The sequence below is a fragment of the Engraulis encrasicolus genome, chromosome 18 (assembly GCF_034702125.1).
Source record: "Engraulis encrasicolus isolate BLACKSEA-1 chromosome 18, IST_EnEncr_1.0, whole genome shotgun sequence".
Lineage (NCBI taxonomy): Eukaryota > Metazoa > Chordata > Actinopteri > Clupeiformes > Engraulidae > Engraulis > Engraulis encrasicolus.
Genome location: NC_085874.1, coordinates 21,078,996 through 21,086,495, shown reverse-complemented (window position 1 = coordinate 21,086,495; position 7,500 = coordinate 21,078,996). Strand labels below are relative to the sequence as shown.

Genomic DNA, 7,500 nt, shown 5'->3' with positions numbered 1-7,500 from the left:
CAGGATTAATAAAAGTACTTTACTCATATCAATTTGAACACGATTGGGATGGAAAGCGCAGCAGGCTTTCTCGGAAGATCTGAGGACAGACAGCGGAATCAAACTTAGTATATTAGTGTAGGTATACGGTGCATCAATTTGAAGACGATTGGGATGCAAAGCGGAGAGCAGCGGGCTTTCTCTGAAGATCTGAGAAAAGACAGCGGAATCAAAGTCTGTATTAGTGTTATGTATAAGCATACCAATTTTAACGGAATCAAACCTAAGTCTTAGTATTGCGTATGTGCATATCAATTTTAACACGATTGGGAGACGGAGACCGCAGCAGACTTGCTGTGAAGATCTGAGACTGGGGAATTTCGTACTTCGAATTAGTGAGACAGGGGAATGTCGTACTTCGTATTAGTGTAACGCACATGTATATCAATTTTAACACGACCGAGAGACTGGGAAAACACAGCAGGCGTTCTGTGAGGATGTGATAAGAGAGAGGTGATGGAAATCAACCTAAATATCCATGGTGTTTTTTTGTTTCGAAAAACAGTGTTGTGAGGAGGGGCAAGACACTGGCAGCCAACCACGTGAGCTAATTTTTTGACCGACAGCGGATTCCAACAATCAGAGGTTGAGTTGTAAGCAGCCAGGGGAAAACAAAAAAAATGAGAACCCATGTATTGCATATGCAGTAGGAGCCATGGATTTGATACAGCGTTTCCTTGACTACACCATGCCAAGTCTCTTGCAAGGTCTGGGCAATCTCTGCTGATCACCCCAACATTATCACCTTGGAAATCCCAAGGAGGTCGGCGGTTTCCCAATGTCCAGTGTGCATCCTTCGAAGTGTGTCAGCCTTCGTAATCACGCCCAGTGATTGGATACTCTTTGTTGAACTCTGCGGAGTATCCAAACACTTCCAAGGCTCATACACTTGACATTGGGAAATAGCGATTATCGCCTTGGAAATCCCATGGAAGTCGCATGGCATGTGAAAAAAAAACATCCAGTATAGGCCAAAAGGTTTGGACACTCCTCATTCAATGCCTTCTCTTTATTTTACTCGCTATTTACAGTACATTGTAGCCTGATAAACCAGACTAAATGTGGATGTCTAATTTAGTCTGGCCTCGATGCATAATACATCCGAAGATTGTTGATGAGAACAACCTTCCCTCAAAACCCTGCCCGCTTTGATTCAAAACACATCTTTGCGTTGTAATTGGTTTGCCAGATTCATGGCATTCTGGCTTCATTGAATCATTAGGCGAGGCCAGACCCACCCGTAGACAAAACATTTTGCCGTCCAGCGGGTGGCGCTGGTTCACCAGGCTAAGTACATTGTAGATTTTCGCAGAGGGCATCAGGACCATACACGAACACATATAGAGTTATGTACTGAATAGACATCTAGAATGTACTGAACAAAAATCTACAATGTACTGTAAATAGCCAGCAAAATAAAGAGAATGCATTGCATGAGAAAGTGTGCCCAAACCTTTGGCCTGTACTGTATATATAAAGTATATTATATTACTGTACGCTTATCAATTTTAACACAAAGCAATGCAGGCTTACTGTGAAGATCTGAGAAAGGAGAATTTTCTTTGAAATTAAATTTGACTTCGTAGTAATATATGCATATCACTTTTAATAGGTACAGCAGGGTGTCTGTAAAGATCTGAGACAAGGGGGAGATTGAGATGGGGCGGAAAAAGGCAGAATAAGGCGAGACGGGTGATGTTTGAAATTAAAGTCACACACCAGGTACCTTTCAATGCATCTATTTCACAACGGTTTTATATGAAGAACGATTTCTCACCGTCCACTAGTTATCTAATTAGGTATCTTCTTCTTGAACATCCACACGGTAGATAAAACTGAACTGTTACCTCGCAGTGTTCAAGGCTCTGGGATTTGGGTTGACACACCACATTCTGCAAGTGTGAGTTTCAAGCGTGAGGCGGGAAATTACTAATGTGTACACCTTTGCTTGTTAGGGTGATTAATTAAGTCGAAAACATTACACAATGTGTGCCTTTATATTACACCTTATAATGGTCACAAAACTTTTTCTTATGTAATTTTAAAATAACTTTAATAATGTTTGGAGGAAACTTCTCCTTTTTCAGAATCCATATGGACCAATGTTAGTTATCAGTACTGAACATATAGTCAACATATATAGTCTGAACAAATTGACCCTTTTAGAAGTGACTTCATCACTGACTACGCGCACATTGTTGACTCAAACACACAGACAGTGCAGACCCTAAAGAGAGAGGACCTTCCGTCCTGAAGCATATATGTTTATAAAAATTAGAGATCCTGAAAAGTACACTTGTTAAGCTATTCCAAGAGAGAGGAGGCTTTCCAAGAAGCATAGGAGATGCTTGTGCTTACAAGCAATCAAACGTACCGACTGGACTGAGGACACCATCAGGAATGCCTGTGTCTGTGGCACCACTACAAATCTGAAGTTATTGTGAGCATCCATTTTCTTATTTCACCTGGCTAGTTTCTTCACAAATGTCCAGTACATTGCCGATTTCGCTACAACAATGCACGTGCAGCCCAATTACGAGTGCAAACAGTAAAGGTCTGTGTGCAAACAGTAAAGGGGTCTATAGTCAACACCATTCCCAAACTACGCCCACCAAACCTTAAAAGGGATACAAGGTAGAATTAAAAGGTTAATCACTTACTGTCCCAAGTTGGCTGATGCTTAAATGAGTAAAACGTGAGTGAACGGTGACTCTCCCTACCACTTATGCGGTCCGCTGTCAGACTCAGAATGTAACTTTTGGCCGACGGAGCGGAATGAGCGTCATGTGAAAAGACTACTCATAGGAAAAACAGACATTACGTGCCACAGGGGACATTGTCATTTGTATTCATTGTTGATACTCTGGGATGAAAACATTCACACCACGAGGGGAGTTAAATAGCATTTTTTTTAATGACCTTGTAGATGTTGAGACAGGCATGCCGCGGGCACCACGCAAACTCAGCCAACTGCAGAGAGGAATTAAGTCAAAGTGCTGTATAAAAACCTTATGAGGAGGAAATGCTGAACACTCTCCTTTGTTGAATTAGCAAACTCCAATATGTTGTATATATTGTGCAAACATTTTTTTAAGATTTTTTTTTATTTTTTTTAATGAGGCATGCTTACACACTTGATCTACCATGTGATGCAGTAAAGTGATAAATAAGTCAGCCACTCAATTGGACACTTTCTTATCTTGCTCCAATGAAGACCAGGTGAGGTTGAAACCGGCTGGTGTTTATAGGTACAATATGCCCCAGTTTAAAAGAGGGCTCTTAAATGTAATAACATTTTCTGCTCCATGTCTCTATGCAAGAGTTACCTGAGGTAGACTCAATCGGCCACCAAGTGTTGCTGTACAAAACCTATGGGAACAGCAATGGGATTTATAACGAATAATTTTCCAGAAATGCCCGACATGATTTTCAAAAAGGAGAATGAATGAAGTCTTTGGGAGGAAATCCATTTTATGTCACTAGGGCTAAGGGAGACTCAATGTATGACACAGTGTTAATATGAGAAGCATAATGAGATGAATAAAATCCAGACAGAAAAAGGAAACTGGGTTAGAGAGAGAGAGAGAGAGAGAGAGAGAGAGAGAGAGAGAGAGAGAGAGAGAGAGAGAGAGAGAGAGAGAGAGAGAGAGAGAGGGAGAGAGAGAGAGAGAGAGAGAGGGAGGAGCAGTGCCGTTTTAAAACAGCAGCACATTGCCCCTTTGTGACATCATGCATTACCCCCTCCCCCAACTCAAAAAAGAGACTTCAAATGACCTTTAAATAGAGAGTAGTGTGTGTAAGTGGAGAGTAGAGTAGATGAGAGCAAGAGAAGAGAAGAGAAGAGAAGAGACGAGAAGAGACGAGAAGAGAAGAGAAGAGAAGAGAAGAGAAGAGAAGAGAAGAGAAGAGAAGAGAAGAGAAGAGAAGAGAAGAGAAGAGAAGAGAAGAGAAGAGAAGAGAAGAGAAGAGAAGAGAAGAGGGGGATTGAGTGAGGATGAGTTAGAGAGAGAGAGAGAGAGAGAGAGAGAGAGAGAGAGAGAGAGAGAGAGAGAGAGAGAGAGAGAAGGGGTGTGTAAAAGAGAGAAGTCTCAAGAGCAATATGGTATGTGTGTGTGTGTGTGTGTGTGTGTGTGTGTGTAAGTATGCATATGTATGTCTTCACAATATGAATTACCAACTCGTCATGCCAATTAAGTTGCGGAAAATTGAGAAATTGAAATTAAAATTAAAACTGACACACAAAAAAGGCAGGGAGGCAAGAGAAGAGTGGAAGAGACAAATTAGAGAGAGAGAGAGAGAGAGAGAGAGAGAGAGAGAGAGAGAGAGAATATGGGGAAAGACAGACACAAAAAAGAAAGTGAAGATAAAAGAGGAAAAATAGTAGTGTGACTTCATTGTCCTTCACACACACGCACACAGAAACATGAGTGCGCGCGCACACACACACACACACACACACACACAAGCTCAAACTGACCTGGAGGCCCATCTTCATCCATTTCTGTTGATAATACGAAATGAAAACGAGTGTGTGTACCTGTTTGTGCTGTGTCTCGGCTGTTGGAGACTCTCCATGTGCACAAGCACAAACACACCATTGATTATCCCAAATAAACTAGCCATCTGTTACACTCTAACAGTGTTAGAGTATGTGATGTATGCGTGTGATTGTGTTGTATCGCACCTTTGAGGTCCACGTTATAACCCAATATAAACATACACATGATTGTGACTTAATTGCATGTGTGTGGGTGTGATGCAGAATCTGTCGATAACCTGTCCTCATATATTCACGATAGATCTCAGGGCCCTGAGGGCACTCTATCTCTGTGTCTCCGTCTGTCTCTCTCTGCCCATCTCCATCTCCCTCTACCCTCAGCATGTATTATTAATTATGTTTTCAACATGTGTGTATTGTGTGTGTTTAGGAGGGAACAATAAAAGGGTTAGGTCCCGTACTCAACAAAACTTATCAGGCATGGATGAGGTAGTAAGAGGGGCGTAACACCACCGTTACGGTCTTCCTTCTTCTCTGACTGGTATGAGGTGCAAACCTGGGACCATGCCTTCCCTCTCTGACGAAGGGATTCAAAAACTTTTATTTTCTGCTGTGAACTGTTGGACCTAAGAATATTTTAAGAAACCCCAATCGTACATATTGCAAATTCCCAAAAAAATTTGCGCCTACATGATAATGTTAAAAATAAAAAAAATATGTATTACATTCATAAGCAATAAAAGTGAATATGCAATTTATTCATAAGCAATTTACACCCGTATGTGGTACGGAATCTCCGCAGCTCCCCTTTGTGGGTCCCGGCCCCCCAGTTTGGGAACCAATGCTCTCACCATTAAGCCAAAGGCTGCCCCACTGACATCCAGCAATTTACACCCATATGTGGTACACAGAACTTCCGCAGCTCCCCCCCTTGTGGGTCCCAACCCTCAGTTTGGGAACCAGTGCTCTCTCCATTAGGCCCAAGGCTGCCCGACGGACATCCAGCAATTTACACCCATATGTGGTACACAGAATTTCCGCAGCTCCCCCCCTTGTGGGTCCCAACCCTCAGTTTGGGAACCATTGGCTCTCACCATTAAGCCCAAAAGCTGGCCCACGGACATCCAACAATTTACACCCATATGTGGTACACAGAACTTCCGCAGCTCCCCCCCTTGTGGGTCCCAACCCTCAGTTTGGGAACCATTGGCTCTCACCATTAAGCCCAAAAGCTGGCCCACGGACATCCAACAATTTACACCCATATGTGGTACACAGAACTTCCGCAGCTCCCCCCCTTGTGGGTCCCAACCCTCAGTTTGGGAACCATTGGCTCTCACCATTAAGCCCAAAAGCTGGCCCATGGACATCCAACAATTTACAGTACACCCATATGTGGTACACAGAACTTCCGCAGATCCCCTGGTGGGTCTCGGGAAGCCCCCAGTTTGGGAACCATTGGCTCTCTCCATTAGGCCCAAGGCTGCCCGACGGACATCCAGCAATTTACAGCAGTGTCCCTTCGGCAAAGGCTTCATTACACAGAACTGCCAGGCGACCGGCAGCCACTGAAACCGGGCCCGACGGTATCGTTTTGTATAATGAGAATACCCGTCGCCGAACGAACAGCAGCGAGCGAGGTTTTAATTTGTACCTGTGTTCCGCTTCTCCTCCTTCTGGGATTTACAACTACAACAAGCGTATGGCATTCAGACAGCTGATTAATGGTGCAGTCCAATGGCTCGCAGCTTTGTTGTTTTCACCAAAGTTTAAATATATTACATAGAGGGTAAGGGAAAGAATGATGGGGGCGGGAGACAGAGGGGGAGAGAGAGAGAGAGAGACAGGAGAGAGAGAGAGAGAGAGAGAGAGAGAGAGAGAGAGAGAGAGAGAGAGAGAGAGAGAGAGAGAGAGAGAGAGAGAGAGAGACAGAGACAGAGACAGAGACAGAGACAGACAGAGAGTGAGAGCAGTAATGAACACAAGATAGAGTGAAACAGACTTGAGTGATTCATCCCTTTGTCATTCCTATGGAAACTGTGGCTTGTTAATGGAACTGCAGGTGGAAAATTCTATTGCCAAACCTGGTGCACACATCTCTTAGTATTTCAATACTAGGGTAATGTTCACTGCACATTGCCCCTTTAAAAATCAATAAACATGAATGAATGCATCTTATCTGTTCTCAGATCAGTGTGGCAGCACACACCTGTGCTCTGCACCGTGTCACCAGCAGGTCTCCAAACATATGCTTGCGCTCCTCACACAGGCCTGTATAGCACACTCAGCACCATGGAGAGCTCCCGACTGAGTGTGTGTGTGTGTGTGTGTGTGTGTGTGTGTGTGTGTGTGTGTGTGTGTGTGTGTGTGTGTGTGTGTGTGTGTGTGTGTGTGTGTGTGTGTGTGTATCCCTGGTGTGTTTCTGCTGAATATTCTGCTGTGTAAGCAGAAGGCCTACACATACATTCTTGATTTCCTCTGTAGCCATCTTCATATGATATAGCTGTGCAACTGTATTTGCAGCCATATCACTATTTATACTATACTTTCTGCCTGCTGAGACAGTCTTTGAACAGTGTGTGTGCATCCGGTCTATCTGTGTGTGTGTGTGTGTGTGTGTGTGTGTGTGTGTGTGTGTGTGTGTGTGTGTGTGTATGTATGTAGAGTGTGTAGAGAGTGTGTGTGTGTGTGTGTGTGTGTGTGTGTGTGTGTGTGTGTGTGTGTGTGTGTGTGTGTGTGTGTGTGTGTGTGTGTGTGTGTGTGTGTATGTAGTGTGCGTAGTGTGTGTGTAACCTGAAGCTGGGCCTGCCCTATATGTAGCCCTCACACTGGGACAGCCCCACTAAGCAGGCTGAGATCATTAAAACACACTGCTGTGGCCTACAGACAAACATATATGTCACATACTGTATATCTACGCAAACACACACACGCACCCATGCATGCACGTGCGCACGCACGCA

The 7,500-nt window shown here is 43.8% G+C and overlaps 1 protein-coding gene across 1 annotated transcript in view; it reads right to left on the bottom strand.

Moving 5' to 3' along the window:
* nbas (NBAS subunit of NRZ tethering complex) overlaps nt 1-7,500 on the bottom strand; it is a 269,476-nt gene that overhangs the window by 147,514 nt on the left and 114,462 nt on the right. The gene's annotated exons all lie outside the window — the stretch shown is intronic.